The 19,927-nt window shown below is 33.7% G+C and overlaps 1 pseudogene; it reads right to left on the bottom strand.

The window, feature by feature from the left end:
* Window positions 1–1,996: 1,996 nt before the first annotated feature.
* LOC132477416 (kinetochore-associated protein NSL1 homolog) overlaps window positions 1,997–19,927 on the bottom strand; it is an 82,007-nt pseudogene continuing 64,076 nt past the window's right edge.

Genomic DNA, 19,927 nt, shown 5'->3' with positions numbered 1-19,927 from the left:
TTAAAATTTTTTGAAGTAGTAATTAAAAGCAATTCAAAGCAGAGATGCCAAAAATGAGAATATTCTACTAACCATAATTCAAAAATTTTTTGTAAATAAACAGCAAAGATAATATGTATGTCCCTAAAATGGATGTGATTAACATTCAGTTCTTGGTGTTATTTTACTACCAGAAATAAAATTTGTATGGACTCCATGGACAATTACTTATAGGTAATAGTGGATTAAAGAATGTTAAAATAGTTGCTTTCTTGTAGGATCTCATCTGTAATTGGTCCAATAATCTGGGATAAAGCATAAGTGGTTTACCAAGATTTGATCATGAAATAAAAATTAGGGCTTTCCTGGTGGCACAGTGGTTGAGAGTCTGCCTGCTGATGCAGGGGACACGGGTTCATGCCCCGGTCTGGGAAGATCCCACATGCCACGGAGCAGCTGGGCCCGTGAGCCATGGCTGCTGAGACTGTGTGTCTGGAGCCTGTGCTCCGCACACACAGTTTTGAGGGCATTACCCTGCTGTGGTCCCCTTTGCCTGGGAAAGCAATAAGGGTATACTTTTCTACTTCACCCTCCACCCCACCTCCTAACAAAAAGAAATAACAACTGGAACTATTAATATCTGTAGCATTCTGTGGAGTTGACTGCATCAGAGGATACTTTGGAATTTTACTATAGGCTTGAGAGTACTTCTTTGATATCAGATATATTTAGAATTACTTTCTGCTCTCACTGCATTGTACATACACCTAAGCTGCAGGAATTTTTACATTATATTTATCTACTTCTTGTGTTTGTCTCTTCTTTTTTTCTTTATACATTATTTTAATAAAAAACACACTACTGTGTACAAATATACAGAAATCAAGTTGTAACATTCAAATACAGAATGTGACAAAGTAGCTTTGTAAGTTTCCTTTACTATGACAGATTTTCTGTCACATTTAAATATTTATGATTATTAAGACATAATGAATAAGAGAAGTACAGATTTTCCAGCCTTATGATTAGCAAATTCCTCCGCAAAGGAACTAAGATATTGAGTCATTAATAGGGAAACAGCTGGCAAATTAGATGACCCTGCCTACATTGTATTAAGAAACTGTAGTTAAATGTTAGAAGTATAGGCAATATAGCTTTCTCAGACTTCTACCAATGATTATATACTTGATATATAAACATTCTTAAATGTAAAATAGTTCAGTATGATTGTATCTATATTTGTTCCACAATGACAATTTGTTTAATGTAATAATCTGATATATATTTTTGAACTGGAGCCATTTACAAAGAAATACTGAGAAATCCTGAAAAGAAACTGTTAGTCCCAAGTCAAATTACGTTTAAATGTTAAGAGATCTATGGAAAACAAAAGTGTGGGTTAGAAACATTGCCTACATGCCAATTTTTATTTCTAAGAGAAATTCTTACACAAATAATCATCATCTTTGTCTTACAAAACAAAACCAAAAAATCCTAAAATTAATCCCACAAATCCAAATTAGAGGAATTTAGAGTAACAAAGTCAGAGTCAGTCTTGTCATCTTTACATTAATTTAATACATCAAACTTCTTTGGGGAGGGCATGACTTTCAGACCTTAAATAACGACAACAGTTACACAGCTCTTTTTTTTTTTTTTTTTTTTTTTTAGAGAAAGATATATATCCAGGAAACCCAGTGGAATATGTTACTTCTGAAATTCCATAAAAGCTGTAAGGCAGCCAAGTGTTGATGGTATTCAATGACAGTAAAAGTTTGCACTCTTAATGACCATTGACAGGCTTTGTGCCAATATTCAAACAATACGCTTTTCATTGATTATCAATGCAAAGGCTAGGAAAGAAATACAATATATCATACCCCAGCATAGAGCTACTATATTTGTACAGAAGAATCACTACTTATCTGTTGTTTTAAATGAAGTCCCGTCCAGGCATTAAGCTGTAATCTAAATGTTGATAGTGCCTAATCTCAACTTCCAAGATGAACAAAAAAGTTTATGTGTGAAGACTGATTCTCTTTGGCTGCAATGGATACCATTTTCTCTGGGTGCAGTTTTTAGTTGGATCAGGGTCATATTGTAGGTCCAATGAATGTATAACAGGGTGGTACTGCTTCAGAATTTCTTGTTTTGCTTTTATGATTTTGATGACATATTCAAAGATCTTTCTGGGATACTGCTTACATTTTGTGGCTATATCGACTATGATTTCATCAAACTGGTCTTCAAGGACTTTGATATCAGAATCCATAAGGTAATTGTCTGAAGCTTCTTGCCATGCTTGCCCATTAATGCTGACATTCTCTTACACAGCTGATTCAAAAGTCCACTGCGCATCTCGCAACATGGGCTCCCGAATCTCCTCTGGCAGCCCGTCCCCCAGCTTTTGCACTAAGGGGCCGCACAGTTCTAGCATTTCCGTCATGGCTCACTTCGAGGTGCAGCACACTCAGAAGTCTATTCCAGAGGTGGAAAGGACAGAGGATCCATCGTCTGTCCCGGCCACACTCTCCATGTCTAGTGGAGGAGAAAGGGCCACCTACTCCTATTTGTCTCTTTTTTTTATTTAAAAAAAAATTAGAGCAGTTTTAGGTACAGAGGTTTCCCATATACTACCTGCCCCAAAACATGCATAGCCTCCTCCATTATCAACATCACTCACTAGAATGGTATATTTGTTATCAAGGATGAACCTACATTGGCAAATCATTGCTCTTGGTGTTGTACATTCTATGGGTTTGGACAAACGTACATGTATCCACCACTACAGAGCATATTCACTGTCCTAAAAATCTGTACTCTGCCTATTCATCTTCCCCTCTTATGCCACCCTAGCACTATTGATCTTCTTTTACTGTCTCCATAGTTTTGCTTTTTCCAGAATATTATATAGTTGGAATCTTACGCCATGTAGTCTTTTCAGATTGGCTTATTTCACTCATAATATACATTTAAGATTCCTCCATGTCTTTCCATGGCTTGATAGCTCATTTATTTTTAGTGCTGAGTAATATTCCATTGTCTGGGGGTACCACAGATTATTTCTCCATTCACTTACTGAAGGACATTTTAGTGGCTTCCAAGTTTTGGCAATTATAAATAAAGCTGCTATAAACATCTGTTTGCAGATTTTTTCCTGTCCCTGTACCATACCTTGTCCAGAAGTGTATATAAAAGGAATCATATAGCACATGATTCTGCTCTTTGAATCTGGCTTTTTACTAAGCATAACACATTTGAGATTTGCCTGTTACATGTCACTAGTTTACTCCTTTTTTAGTGCTGAGTAGTATTTCATTGTATGGGCCAGAGCTTGTTCATCTATTCACCACTGAATGTCAGTTAGGTTGTCTTCAGTGGGAAGATTATTAAACAGCTGCTGCAAACAGTTGTGTACAGTTTTTTTTGTTTTGTTTTTTTTTTGCAAAACCACAAATCTTCATTGCTGTTAGGTTGAGATTGCTGGGTCATTTAATAAACATATGTTTAACTTTGCAAGCAACTGCAAAAATCTTTTTCAAAGTGACCTTAACATATTGTAATCCCATGAGCAATGGATGAGAGTTATGGTTCCTCTGATCTTGAAATAACTTGGCATAAAAAATCTTTTTTAAATTTTAGCCAATCCATAGGTATATAATAGCTTCTCATCATAGTTTTATTTTTCATTTTCCCTACTTACTAAAGATGCCATCTTTTCATGTGTTTCTTAGCCATCTGTGTATTTTCTTTGATGAAGGGTTTATTCAAATCTTTAACAGTTTTAAAAGTTGGGTTGATGTTTTATTATTATTGAATTTCAAAAGCTATTTTTTATTCTACATACAACTTATTTAACATATATATATATGTTGGAAATATTTTCTCAAGTCTATGGCTTGTCTTTCATTCTTTCTACAGTGTCTTATGTAGAACAGAAATTGTTAATTTTAATAATGTTAAATTGACCATTTAAAAATATATTATGCTGTTGATTTTTATCTATTTTGTAGCTTTGCTTGATTTAAGATAAAGATTTTCATGCTTAGACATGTATGATGTATGCAAATTTGAGTGGAAAATCATGCAAATATTCTAATAAGTAACAATATTTTTAAAGCGGTTCAAACAAATAATTATTGAATAGTTAAAAAAAGGTTGCCTTCAAGATTGTTGTGGTTGTAAAATGTTCTTCAGGGTAAACAGTGTAGTCTCCTCTCTTTTGCTGGGAAGTAAAGACATATAAGTAATATCTACAGCACACTTGCTTGAAGCAAATGTATTCAAACCTTAATGTTCTTCAAAGCCTCCATTTGTAATTAAAAAAAATTGTTCCTTGATAATATCCTTTAAAGAGTTATTATTATAAGTGATCCTTCATTTTACTCATTTGCAACAGAGATCATTTTTATTACATCACCTTGAGAATATATATATTTTTTATCATTGGACCATCTGTTTGGGATTATATTAATATATCTCTAAAGTATGCACTCTTAGGCACTTAACATAATCAAGACACTGTATTAAGAAACAGTTGAACTAGATATAGTTAGGGGATTTTTGAAAGGAACTTGAATTTGGGAAACTAAAACAGCTGAAAATATATTATGAACAAAATATTTTCAGTGAGAAAGGTGATATAACTAAGAGTAGAGCTCAAAATGACTAGTGGATAATAATAATAATATATTCTGTATGAGTAGAAAGAATGAGAGACATTACTCATTAATGTGCTTTGGAACTGAATGTAAATCACTATCAAATTAGCAAGTACTTAGACAAGTATATCTTATGATTATCTTTTTGGTGAGCCCATTTCTCAGAAGGAATCAAGAATCAAAGAGAAAGATTAAAGTAAAATATAATTTGATTTTTAACTATGCAGTTCAATTAAATTAAATACAACTACATGGGTATCATATAGATACTTAGATGAAAGATTGAGAAACCAAAGCAAAGAGGAGAATATGTTTTTTATCACTACAAGATTGAATAATCAGCAGATATAATTCATCAATCATTCTGGGTACAGCAAATCTCCAAATTTTTAAATTTATGTAATAAAATATAAAGTGAATAAAATTATGCTCTATTTGAATCACATATACTTAATTTATCAAAAAGATTTCTTTCTCCTTACCCCAAGGCTTCAGCAATGCCTGGTGAGTTCTTTAAGCTTCTTGTAGAAAGTGCCTTTAAAGTTTTCCTTTCCTGATGGGCAATCTGTTTTCATCGTTAAAGAATAAATTAATTTAAATGTCCTGAGTGCTGAAATTCTGATTGAGGATTTCTGAATAAATTGTGTGCTTAGTAGAATTCAAAGATATTTTTTTCTTGTAATTAAAATGCAGTTGGTCAGTAGTTATTGAGTTTTGAGAGAGGTAGTTCTAATGGGAGGATACTTCTGAATGTTAGAAATCATAAGTGTATGGGTGACCCAGCAATCCCACTACTGGACATATACCCTGAGAAAACCATAATTCAAAAAGAGCCATGTACCACAATGTTCATTGCAGCTCTATTTACAATAGCCAGGACATGGAAGCAGCCTAAGTGTCCATTGACAGATGAATGGATGAAGAAGATGTGGCACATACATACAATGGAATATTACTCAGCCATAAAAGGAAACAAAATTGAGTTATTTGTAGTGAGGTGGATGGACATAGAGTCTGTCATACAGAGTGAAGTAAGTCAGAAAGAGAAAAACAAATACTGTATGCTAACACATATATATGGAATCTAAAGAAAAAAAAAAGAGGTTCTGAAGAACCTAGGGGCAGGACAGGAATAAAGATGCAGATGTAGAGAATGGACTTGAGGACATGAGGAGTGGGAAGGGTAAGCTGGGACGAAGTTAGAGAGTAGTATGGACATATATACACTACCAAATGTGAAACAGATAGGTAGTGGGAAGCAGCCACATAGCACAGGGAGATCAGTTCGGTACTTTGTGGCCACCTAGAGGGGTGGGAAAGGGAGGATGGGAGGGAGACACAAGATGGAGGAGATATGGGGATATATGCATATGTATAGCTGATTCACTTTGTTATAAAGCAGAAACTAACACACCATTGTAAACCAATTATACTCCAATAAAGATGTTTAAAAAAGTAAACGTATGAGGAGGGATGAGTACAAAGTAAAGAAACTACAGAAATTGTCACATTTCCCCACATGGAACAACGCTTCTGTTCCTACATGTTGTTATCTCAGAAGATTTGCCATTCAAATTTACAGAGAAGGCAAAAAATTTTTTTGATACAAATAAATGAAAACCAAAATTGTGGGTTATGCTCTTTTCTGACAGGAACATATATATCATATGCATTAGTAGGATATGTTTAACAAAGATTATTAAATGTGTACAATGTATATATGTACCAAATACTAAATGAATTTGCTATTAAATTAGTATTTTTTGGGGAACTCCCTGCCAGACCAGTGGTTAGGACTCCATGCTTTTATTGCTGAGGGCCCAGATTTGATCTCTGTTAAGGAACTAAGATCCCACAAGCTGCATAGCATGGTGAGGCCAAGAAAAAATAAATAAATATTTTTAACTCAAAAATTTTTATTTTTTAGATAAGACTGTAGGTTATACTCACTTGTTAATGTTTATTGAGTATTTGTACACTTCTCAAGACATACAGGGAGCATTTTTTTTGTTTAACTTTATTCCTATCTTGAGACTTCCCATTTTGGCTGTGATGCATCAGATATATTTTAGGAACATTTGAAGAAATGTCCCGTTATGGAAAGATGTCCTTAAAATTTACATAATTGTATTGTATAAACATTCATAATATTTATAATTATTTTTATTGTGATAATAGCAAAAAAAATTATAATATACATATTATTTATGTTTTAGAGTTATAATATATAATTAGATTTGAGTCAACAAAAGATAGATTGAATCAAAATAAAGCAGCAAAGAATAACATTTTCAATTCCGTATGTTGTTTCTACCACTGTTTAATAATGTATCACTTATTTACCATGCTGGAAGGGGAAGGATTGGGAGCTGTAGAATGGTAAGGCCAAGTCACAGTAGAAATCAGAAGTATGTCTTTCTCACAGTCTATCCTATGTAATTTTGAAAACTCTCAGTATTCTCATTCTTCACTCTTCCTGTCATCCATTGATGACAATGTCAACAGCAGCAAGTCAACAGGTGATGCCTACTGAAGTTATCAGTCCTGATGAAGACTACTAATATCTTTGTCAACAATGTTGGACATGCCGAAGAACCTAATATTTATACTGGGTGCTGTTTTCTGATGATACTGATGTTGAAAACACTAACCTTCAATGCTGCAGAAATTGTCAGAAATACTGACACCATTTTGCTCTCTCAAAGTTGCATAGATTGTGCAATGGCATGTAAAAACAAAGAATTGTTTTCTTGCTCTTTTATTACAGGCTTCTCAGTTTTTGTTTGGCTGCGCTGCACAGCTTTTGGGATCTTAGATCCCCAACCAGGGATTGAATCTGGGTCCTCGGCAGTGAAAGCTCGGAGTCCTAACTACCGGACTGCCAGGGAATTCCCCAGGTTTCTCAATTTAAGATTAATTCATGACTTTAGGAGATTGAAACATTGTCAGGCACTGAGTGTTAGGCATTGTGATGCCCTGAGAATTAACACTTCTTTCCAAGTTAGACACTTTTTTTAACTACACTTTTGCTCCTGCAGTCTTCTCTAAATGATTTAGCTCTCAAGGCCCCCTTTATTCCCATATGTTAAGATAATGAGGCTGGGGTTAGGGCAGGAAGACATGCCACTAATCCCCATACTTGCCTAGACATGCCTAAACTCTGGGAAATATATACATTAGGATGAACATGAGACCCTGTTACAATGAGTTTATTTACTTTACAAAATTATTTACAAGGTCTCATAAACATCAAACATTTAATCTATCAAAAAATAGCAACATAATCCCATAAATTTAATCTGCAGCCTGTAACTCTTTTTAAAAGAGTTTCTCAGCCAGATGACATAAAGATAGTATGACCACAAGACATCTCAAAATTGGAATTGGAAGGGCCAATGCATGCACTATTAGTAACTTTTCAGATCATCTGAGCTAAATTCTTAAATATGCACATGTAACTGAAATTTGTGTTATGATTTGATGTAAATTGGAAACTTCAAGACTTGAGCCAAGATCTAACTCATATTAATCTGGAGATAAACAACATAATTTCTTTGTGAAATATTGCAGAACAGATATTATGTTAGATAAAATAGTAAATATTTCATTTGATATTTAAATAATGGATAAATTAGGAGTAAATTCTACTCAACTTAAAGCTATATTGTCTGAAAAAATGATCTGGCTTATGTATTATTAGATAAATCTGAAGGTAATATGTGGATTGTTACAAATAAAAACAAAGACTTAATTTTCTTTCTCTGATTTTTAAAATTAAGTTTGTAGAAGAAAGACTTGGCTTTGTACCACAGACCAGCCACAGTCTTCTGAAAAATATTGGTGACCTGGAGGTAAGTGTCTGGGAACCTTAAAACTGTGCAAATCATAACACACCTAGTAAGTGTTTCAGGAATGATTTTCAGAGGGTTATAAATATAAACACTTAAAATTTAGTTATGATTTAGTTAATGTGTAAAAATTAAAATACATTCATCAGAATTATCATCACTGAAGTGCTTGGCATTGTGTGATTTCATATGGAATGACCTAATATTAATAGCTAGAATACATATAGAAAGCAAATTCTGGCTGAAAAGATGATAGGAGGAATACATTTCATATAACCTTAGAAAAACTATTCCTGAGTTCAGCTTTTGCTATATATATTTTGTATATGTTGATAAAGAACTTCCTATAGTGGGACCCACAAAATGAAGCCTGCCCCAATGGTCCCACCCACACCATAAATCTAAACCTAAATCAACCTGAATTCAGGAGAAATGTCTCACTGTCTAGGAGAACTAACATACACCAATCACAATCCTCCAACTCAGCTCTAACTAGCTCACCTTTCCCTAGAAAATGGGACTTGCTAACTTTACCAGGAAATCCTCAAACTTCTAGCCAATCATGCCTTGTTTCTGCACTGCTGCTTCAAATACTCTATAAAACTTGCTCTTGCCCAAAATCCTTAAGGAAATCTGCTCCTCTGTTTGTGAGGCACCATATTCCCCAATCCATGGATTATTTCCCCTTAAATTAAAGGACATCAAACTCATTGCTAAATTATAATATTTTTGTCATTTGACAATGTAATGAGTTCATTTGAAAAAATTCTAATTCAGATTAGATGAGGTGACCATTTACCTCCCAATAAAAGAAATATACATTGCAAATAAATAAACAATTATTACTTAAAAGTTTTACTTAAAGAATACGATTTATCAAATAAACACAAAAATATTTGTACCCTAAAATTCTAATATTCTGTTTAGTTACATAATTACATTGTATAAGCACATGAAATATTTCTGTGTTATAATTTAATAATTTGAATCTTGAAATTCTTTGGAGGGCTAGTCCAAGTATGTTTGTGTCTCGTCTACTCATCTCAGATTTTGTTTCCAATCTACGAGCTGTTAAGGAGCTTGTAGCAAAATAGAAATCAAGTAAGTCACTTAGTTCACCGAGTTCACAGGACTTTCCTATCATGTTGTTCAGCAAGATATTCTTGAAGAAGGAAGCAGTGCATGGATAGACGTTCTAGTTGAAACTTCTCTCCATGCATCTGCAGTCTGTGTAGAACTATATGCGTTACCTTTGCCTTTTTCCACTCTACTTACTTCAGTAGAGGCATACTTCCCTTTGACAACTTACAAGAAACTTAACTTCTACATAGACTTCATTCCTTATTCTTTCTAGTAGATTTCTCCTTTTCAATAAGCTTTGATATATGGTCTATAGAGTAAAGTTTAGAATTTAAAAGCACCATTTCTACTTAGGAGCTCATAGCTCCTTTTCATGTGGTATGATAATGAGACTTTGATTTTATTCAGTAAGCCGTTCATGCTAGCTTAACCACTATATTTCTCATAGAGTATTTTTTAACTCCACTATTGATATAAAGATGTACTGCTGTAGTACCCCAAAATGATCTTGAAAGCTTAAAATAATTTGTCTGTGGTTAAATACAAATAAGAGACATTTGGGATAAATGAGCCTTCAATACAGTTTTATGTGTATAAAATCATAGGAGCATTCTTTTGGATGAGGGTCCTGCCAAAGCTGAACACATTAAGGAAAGCTTGAATTGGACAATAGCATGTTTCTGAAATTATATATTTCTTTATTCTTGTCTTAGATGAGAGAGCAACCTGATCATTGGAACTACTATAGATAATGCAACTAAGAAATATATATTATGTATATGTGTGTGTGTGTGTATATATATATATATATATATATATATATATATATATATATATACACACACACACACACAAACATAAACTTGAAACATTAGATAGTATGTCCAGTATTCCCTTCTTCATTATATGTATTATAAGTATATCCATGTACAAATGCATTATACATATAAAAGAAAGTGCATTTATACATTTATTCATTTTTATTCAATTTTTTGCTAAGTGAAGTAGTACATACATAACCTTGAAATATGTTTCCATATTAAAGTGTCACTTCAAAATATCTACCATATGATGGATTGTTTGTATCATTTTCTATGTCTGTATTCTATTAGACTGATTTTTTACAGGCAAATTTCAAAATTAGAAAAAAAATAAATCAGACTACCTCATCTCTATATAGTAAAGGGTTTGGGTCCTGTTTCTTTCATTTTACATAAATATAGGACAGGGGAATAAACCATTTCTGTAAATGATTATTTTATCAAATGCTCCACCTATTATAGAAGAGAATGAGTCCCAGGATTAGAAAGCTTGACTGTAGTAACACTGTTTAATGTGTACACACACTCCAACCAGTAATTACTTCCTATTGTTGAGAAATTTTCTTCCTGTCGAAACAGTGGATGCTGACCCAGTGAATATTTTTTTCATTGTTTGTTAGATTGTATTCCCATTTACCCATACATGGTCACTCATCTGACAACAACAGGTCCTATTATTTAATATAGCTTTTAAGAACATGGAAACTAAGAATTTCAAAATGACAATAAACCATTTAATTTTAGTTGATTTTATGACATATATGGTTTTAGCACTTGTAGCTGCAATAAAACATATGTTAACTCCCTAATAAAACCTGAGTGATGCCGTATCTGTCACCTCTTTCTATGTTGGGAAGTAGTGCACAAGTTATTACCTCGTGAACAGTTGTTCCTGTCTCCTGTGCAGATCCATATAACTCTCAAATTTGCATTCTGATAGAGAAGCAACAAATGTTACTTAAATCCCATGAAGTGTGTTAATTATACCAAGCTTCGTGAAATTATGGGTGAGAGATCCAGAAGGAATTCTACAGCTGTCTTTTGTCTCTTGAGCATATCTTGTCAGATCAAAGTCTTTGACACTTATATGATAACCTTAAAATTGCTTTTCTTCCCTTAAGTGGTATTCCCTAAATCTCAGTGATAGGGAAAAAGCTCACACAAAGCTAAATAGCAGATGTACTTTGTTGTTATTTAAATAGATAATGTTGATATCTTTAGAGAAACAAGTAAAATTCACTATTAAAGCCGGATTGAACTGGTCAGTGTATCTTACCAGTTTTACTTAATTATAAATATTTCCTCTCATTTTCTTTCTATAGAGTATGAAAGATAGAGGATGGGAAAAGGAAATAACCTCAGATCCTTTCCCCATGATTATAAAAGAAAGAGATTCTCTGGAGCCTCACCTTGTACATACCCATCTTTTGTTCTATGTGGAAGAATAGGAGATGGTCCAGTTTTTCTAGATTATATGTATTTGAAAATGGACAACTATGTATGGGTGGAGAGTATTTAATATGATTCTTCTTCCTGTCATTTCAGAAAAAAAGGTGGAAAAAACATATTAAAGTGGAATTTTTAAGTTGTACTATTCCCCTTTTTTGTTTCTGTTTAAAACTTATAGGTTCGGTACAGCAGTATGGGATAGAAGTCTTGGGATCAGTTTCCAGAATTAGACAACTGGCTTGGGTTTGATTCCCTGCTCCATCACTTGCTACCTGTGAGAACTTGGACAAATTAATTAATGTTTCTGTGTCTCAGTCTCCTCACTTGTTATTGAGATGATAATGATAGTTACTTCATACAATTGTTATAAGAATTAGAAACGTTAACATGAGTAACGTGTATAGACCAGGGCTTGACACACAGCAACCACTACCAAAATGTCATCAACTGCTTTTACAAGAATCTTGAAGCAGCAGTGGTCCCATGTATTAAGCAGTTAAACCGAGGGAATTCAACTAAGAATTTCTTATGGAGGAATTCTTATTGCACTCATATGCAAAATATTGGATTTCAGTCCCCCACTCGGGTCCATTCTTGACCCTCAGAAAGCAGCAACTCATAGAAAGTCACGCTGTAACTGGGAAAACCTCAACCCACTGGAAATCTATAACACGTCAGACCCATCTAGGAGACAAATCTAATCCTTCTGGCTGAAAAATAGCTTGCAGCAGTCTGCCCTCCTTAGTTTACTAATATTTGCAAGAATGGTTTGGATGGCAGTCAATGTCCTAGAGCCACCCAAGACCTTGACATTATCATTTTTCTTTGAAGCCTTAATGAGGATTACTGCAAAAGCAGATAGTCTGTAATTTTACACAATGCTTGCTGTTTGTCATGGAGATTATCATGCAAGAAGCACATCATCTATGTTTCCTAGGGATCATTTTTGAAATTTTAATTGCTTGGATTTGATTTTATAAACCTGTAATTTTTATATATTCATGTTAAAATCATCTTTTTTACAAAGAAAAAATCTACACACTTTAAATTAAAGAATGTTATAACAAAAAGTATATACTGCACTGCTTAGTACTTTATCATTTACCAAGTGCTTTCATATATGTCATTTTACTTGATTTAAAAAATAAGCCTGGGGGCTTCCCTGGTGGCGCCGTGGTTGAGAGTCCGCCTGCCGATGCAAGGGACACGGGTTCGTGCCCCTGTCCAGGAGGATCCACATGCTGCCGAGCGGCTGGGCCCGTGGGCCATGGCTGCAGAGCCTGTGCTCCGCAACAGGAGAGGCCACAACAGTGAGAACAGTGAGAGGCCCGAGTACAGCAAAAAAAAAAAAAAAAAAAAAAAAAAAGTCTATAAGCTATCAAAGGCAGCAATATTTTAACACCATTTAGTGGATGTGGGTGTGGGTGTGGAGCTGGTTATTCTACAGGATGCCCTCATATTTTTAAGTTCACAAAGAGAGTATATGGGAAAACAAAGTCTTAAACACAAACCACCTGCCACTAAATCCAGGATTTATTTAACTATATAAAATATTTGGGAGAGAGCACTTAAAGATAAACTGTAAATCCTAATATCTGGATGGCTATACTCAAAATCTTAGTCCATTTTAGAAACTAGGTTAATATTCTAATTTTGAAAGTGTATGCATATGACATCAATACTTTTAAACTTATTACCTCTAGAAAATCTCATCACAGGGAGTGACAATAATATCTTAAAGAACAAAATGAATTAGAATAAAGCAACAATGGTATGACAAATTCCTTTACAGTAATTTCCCAAGGACCTTCCATTTTCTGTAGAGAAGATACCTGGGCTACATATCCCAATGGTTATATATGTATAAAACCATATAGATAAACCAGGCATTTTATGAAATTTGTACAGACCTTTTGTTAGAGTTGAGAGTGGCATTTTCACTAGCTTCTACTCTTAAAGATTAGGTTTACTCCTGGACATCAAGTAATTTTGTTTACTAAAAAAATGATTTGTATTTATTTGGGTTCTGTGTGAGTGGAGTGCTGTTATGTAGAAATGTGAAATTCTATTTCAGAGTGTAATGCTTAGAATCCCTATAAAAATAATCTCAATAGATAATGGGAATATTTTAAAAAATTATTTATTTATTTTTGGCTGTGTTGGGTCTTCGCTGCTGTGCGAGGGCTTTCTCTAGTTGTGGCGAGTGGGGGCTACTCTTCGTTGCAGTGAACGGGCTTTTCATTGTGGTGGCTTCTCTTACTGTTGAGCAGGGGCTCTAGGCGCGTGGGCTTCAGTAGCTGTGGGGCACGGGTTTTGTTGCTCCGCAGCATGTGGGATCTTCCAGAACAGGGCTGGAACGCCTGTCCCTTACATTGGCAGGCAGATTCTTAACCACTGAGCCACCTGGGAAGTCCCATGGAATATTCTATTGAATATACTCATAGTTGGTTCACTTGAAATTGCCCTGAACCTACAGTAAAATATAAAAAATTTCAAACTAAATACTAGTATGGCTTGGATTCAGTTAAGAAGATAAGAAGGCATATGGTTGAAACATTTGTCATTTTTAATATATATGAGAAAGATGTAAAAGAATGAAGAGTGGGGAACCACTTTACCTTCAATAATAAATATTATTACCTTCTATTATAAGATTATTATAAAATTAACATTTGGATTCACATTATATGGTGATTAGCTGACTAAGGCTTGATAAATATTCTGTAATGAGATAATAAGGCTGTATTGTTTTACAAATTATACATATTAGTTATAATACTTAGCCCATCTCTGTGGAGGCACTGAAAACAAAACCCATGTCTACTGAAATCAAAACCATCACTACATTCTTTTCCCTTAGCTAATTTATTTTTACATTGAAATATTCATAAGACAGTAAAACATACCAATATTTGATCTAGTTATTTTTAAAACATATCAATATTTTTTCAACATTATAGAATACCTCTCTTCTCATTTTGTGTGTGTGTGTGTGTATGTGTAAAACTGTGTTTCATTCTTCCTTCTTGAACTCATTGTATAGGAAAGAAGTTTGAGTTTAAGTCCCATATTCATTCATTCCCTAATTCCTGTTATTATATCTATATTACTTTCCCCCTCTAAATTGAAAGTGATAATAATATCCAGATTTGGGGGTCTGTACTGCCACATATGAAGATATTAGATTTCTCATATGCTGAATTCATATCCTCTGGGCTTTGCCAGCACTTATAGTTTCCTAGCCTTCAACTGCCCATCCAGCTGCCAACTAATTTGCTCTCCTTCCTGAGAGATTATCACAAGAGTACTTCAGTCAAGTGTGTGCTGAATCCTGGCTTGAGTTCTACAGGGAACACCCAATATCTCTCCTGTTAGCTAATACATAAATTCAGACTCCTTTATTCCCTACTCTTCTCAGTTTAGTTCAGATCAGAATGTACATCCTCACAAACAATACCATGAATCTTGTTTTTTAATGCTTACTCTGTTCCAAGTAACTGTCCAATACAGAGAATTACCATAAGGCAGAAATCAAAATGCAAGACAAGATGTATTAAAAGAGAATAAAAGAAAGGAACCCAGGAAGAAAGTGATAATTTTGTCTCAAGTTTTTCTCACAAACAACATTATCCCTAATACGGATTCATCACTGTATATTTGATGTTTTCTTTGGCATATTAACTGAAGTTAGAGTGAGGTAGAATATTGGTAACACTGGTATGAATCAAGTGAGAAAAAGTATTTTCTAAATTGAAAATTTAGAATAATTTGAAACAATTCTATTATGAATAGGGAATAAAAACTGCACTGTCATTCAATTTGGAAGTATACTTATCTATCTACCATTAAATTATAAAGTTTCTTGATATAACCACTCAGCAAACCCAAGCAGCTCTAGAGTACAGTTATACCTGGCTTTTAGAAAGTTCGTTTTATACCACTTTGCTGTTTTACCAAAGTTCTATATTAGTACCTGTTTTAGATAACTGAAATGAAGCAAAAGAGGATTTTTGCCTTTATGAAAAAAGTTGAACAGTGAAGATGGCATTCAGCATTTGTTTTTCAGGGAGCAGTTATAGAGGCAGTGCACCATGAGCAGAGAGAGAGGTACCACCAAGCTCCTTCCCTGCGAACTACACTCAGTATATCAGCATCAAGATCTCTTTGAACTTCTGTGCTTCTGTGAGCTTCTGTGCTTGATCTGGATTTACTTTGTGCATCTGTTAGCAAGATGTGTCCTATGGCAATTACTTCTTTATGCCATTTGTCTTACAAAAGCTTTCATAGAAACACTCTACTTTGGGAGAGTGGAAAAAACCTGTATCAAGAAAGTATAGAGTCAGGGAAAATCAGTACATTCTCTTTGGTTTTAACTCTCTTGTTCTTGATAGCAGGATATCCTAATAATCAAGCCTGGTGTCAGGGATGGGATGGTGCTAGCTCTTAAATATACAATTTATTTGAGATAAATAAATGATGTGTTTTCCCATAAGACAATGTAAAATGGAAATAAAAAATAGAAGTAAACAAATTCGATTTGAAAAAAAAATGTTCCGAGAAATGTCATTATTTTTTAGGAAATTTTTTTTTAATTCAAATCACTCCATAGTAGAAGTCTCTTATTAATGTACTGAAGGGCTATTTCCAGTGGTTTGAAGTCTTCTGTAATAATGAAGCCCAAAGTAGTGACCCTATCTTATATTTACAATTTTTTTACTGTTGTAGTCAATGGTGACATTATTGCCTATGTAATAATATCCATACATTGTTACTAGACCACATTCAATTAATGGTGACAAAAATTATGGCAGAACTGTGAATGGAAAGACAACTGGTATGCATATCATCAAATCTCTGAAGAAAGCTGAAATTACCAACACAATGTCAAAGACTTTTCCAGAAACATACTCTGAACTAATAAAGAGAAAACCTAATGTATGAGACAGATGTGTAACACCTATCAGGGATACTCCCTCCCTCCCAGTATTCATCAATCAAAGTTTTTTAAGACATTCACACACATATTCTATGAAAAATTTCCCAGACAAGCACTCCAATTTTAAATATAAATTTAACACTCTTGAAACAATAACTTTTTGAAGTATAGATTTTATTGAACTGATATTAAAAACAATATCATTCTGTAATGCTGAACATTCTTCCAAAAGCATATATTTGGTTTTTAAAATATTTGCTTTCGTTCATACAATTAACTTTTAATATTTTTTGTTTAATAACAAACATTGGAATTTCTACAATTTGAAATTAGTTCTAATATCTAAACTCTAAAATATAGCACTGTATTTTTAGGGAATAAGAATTGTTCACTTAATCAGATACTAAGTAGGACATAGTATGGTTTTATCTTTCTGGTGTTGCTTACTAATTCTTTCAATTTTACCTCTTATGTAGACTCCTTAATTCCCCAAAGGAAAAATACGTTCTTTGAAAGAGTTATGTGAAATAGATTTATCTACTTGCAAACAATTCAGGTAGTGTATTGCAATGTGATAAATTTAATGAAAGGTAATAATTTTTAAAGTATTGTAACATATCCTAATTTTTCCTTGAACTTTCTACACGTGTGGCCACATGATATAACTAATTTCATCTAAGCATACCATAATTATTGGAAAAATATTTTGTAAAAAATAACTTTCAAAATAGCAAAATTACTTATAAAATTTGACGCTACCTCATTTTTTTTATTTTATCACCTGTGAAATATTGAATCATTCTGAACAATACAATCCCTAAATTTTCATGTCATCCACCAAGTCAATTGATCATAGTTTTTAAACAGAATAAGCTTATTCATGTTGAATATATACATTTTAGCCTTTAGTAATTTTAGTTTTAAAACTCAGTAAGGAATGTACTTCTTTTTTTAAAATCTACTGGCCAAATGTCCAACTTTCAAGTAAAAAATAAACTATTATTTAAGATTGTTTAATCAACCTTCTTCTTTTCCATGAAGGAGATCTTTTTGATGTGTCTGGTCACCATGATTTAAATAAAGGACTTTTTTGTACTGAAATCACGTTTCCATAGATGCTAATGAAGTTCTCTCTCTTGCTCAGTTTGACAACTTACTCTCAGCTCTGTCAACACTACATTAAATTTCTCAGTAGCCTTGCTGACTAGAATTTGGTGTCCTTCATTTGATGTTTGGATTGGAACTAATGACAATTTATCCAGGAGCTGGAAAGATTAGCAAGATCTCTTTTGGGGGATTTAGACAAAAAATATGAGAAAAAAAAAAGATAAACTTCAGATTGCCAGCAATTTCTTTCTAAATGGTGCATTTTCTCCTCTATTTTCCTTTTTTTGAACAAATTTAATGCCACATTTTCTGTTTCCATATATGGTGAAATAAGGCAATGAACTATATAACATGCTTGTTATTTAATTGTCAATCAACATATCTGCCTACAAAGATCATTGTAGTACAATATTTGTTAAAATGCACCTTTTCCCTATGTTATTCTTGATCTGCATTAATATTATGAGCTGTTACTTGTGAAAGATAATAATTTGTTTTTTGCCTCCTTCTTCCAGAATTACTGTTAAATCTGCTCGTTGCTGCAAGCTAAGGTCACATAGCACTCACAGTCTTATTATAACTGACAACTACATCTTAGTTTGAATGCCAATTCAATTTACACAGGTTTCCTTTACACATTTTTCTCATATATTAGGTAAATAGAATGCTCACACAGCCTTAAATCAGTTAAAGAGCAGATAGACATTTTGTTGTACAAGCTACCTCCAAACAGCTCGGCAAACAGCTCTGCCTGGGCTGTAAGAACTCTGATTCCCCTTGGGCAGGAACTTGTGACCATAGTTCACTGAGGGAGGAGTGATACTTTTAACATTCCATATAATCAGTAAAATTATTTTTTTAAGTGTGCTGATACTGGCCCCTGAACTGATTCTCAACAAGAATTTCAGAGCTCTTACTAAGGTGACTTGATGATTGTGTTTCAAAAAGATCCTACAAAGCTACCTGTGTGAATTTACCTCTCAAATCAAAAATGATCACCAGTACTGAGAGTGACAGATTAATCAGTGGCTTCTGGCTGCAGTGACTCTTTTGATTGTCTCCTCATTGCAGGGTTCACAATGCACTTCTCTCCACAACTCCTGAACAGCCCCTTCTCTACACTCCTTACTCCACTTTAGCTCTTAGTTGATACCCAGATTTCCTCTCCAGTTTCTGTTCCTATCAAATGATTCAGCATTTTATCTGTTCTTCACTTTGCCTTTTCCTTCTCAGTTCGTCTCTTTGTCCTAAAGAGTCCCTTGGGAAATAAAATAAGAATAATATAATATCTATTTTCCCTCCTCCTTATTTTAGCAGGAAGTGGTCATCATTACAGATTGCAGGTAAGGACAATATTTAATAAAAATAATTCATATTTAATACTAATTTAACAATTACCAAGCTATTTGTTAAATATAATATAAATTGACTTATAAAAATCTGAAAGTTCACATTTAAATCTTATTTCTCCAGACCACATAAGGTAAGAGGCAAAAAGTTGCATTTCGAAAAAAGTGATAATTTCTCATATTTGCTCCTACTATACTTTTATGGATATCTATCACTCCCAAACGTTCCCTTTAATCTCCCATAGGTTTATTATTTCTTTGAATATCTAGAATCATCTGAGATACTTTAACCAAAACTACCCTCTCAGCTACCAAAAGGCAACTTCTATTTTATTCCTTTCTTTAAAATTATTTATTATTTTTTAAATTTAATTTTCTATTCACCAAATGACACCTTTTCAGTTAGGCCTTTGCTGACACTGTCTATTTAATATCCCTACCCAATTGTCTTAGTCCATTCAGGCTATTCTAACAAAATACCACAGATTGGATATTTTATAAAACAACAGAAATTTAGTGCTCACAGTTTTGGAGGCTGGAAGTCAGGTTGCCAATATAATGGGATGAAGGCCCTCTACCAGGTCAAGACCTCTTATTTTGTCCTCACAGGGCAGAAGGGGTTCAGGATCTCTCTGGAGTTTCTTTTAAAAGCCAGTTATCTCATTCATAAGGGCTCTACCCTCAGGATTTAAACACC

This window comes from Mesoplodon densirostris, chromosome 17 (genome assembly GCF_025265405.1).
Source record: "Mesoplodon densirostris isolate mMesDen1 chromosome 17, mMesDen1 primary haplotype, whole genome shotgun sequence".
Taxonomy (NCBI): domain Eukaryota; kingdom Metazoa; phylum Chordata; class Mammalia; order Artiodactyla; family Ziphiidae; genus Mesoplodon; species Mesoplodon densirostris.
Note: the sequence above shows the minus strand (reverse complement) of the source record. Positions and strands in the feature narration are given on the sequence as shown.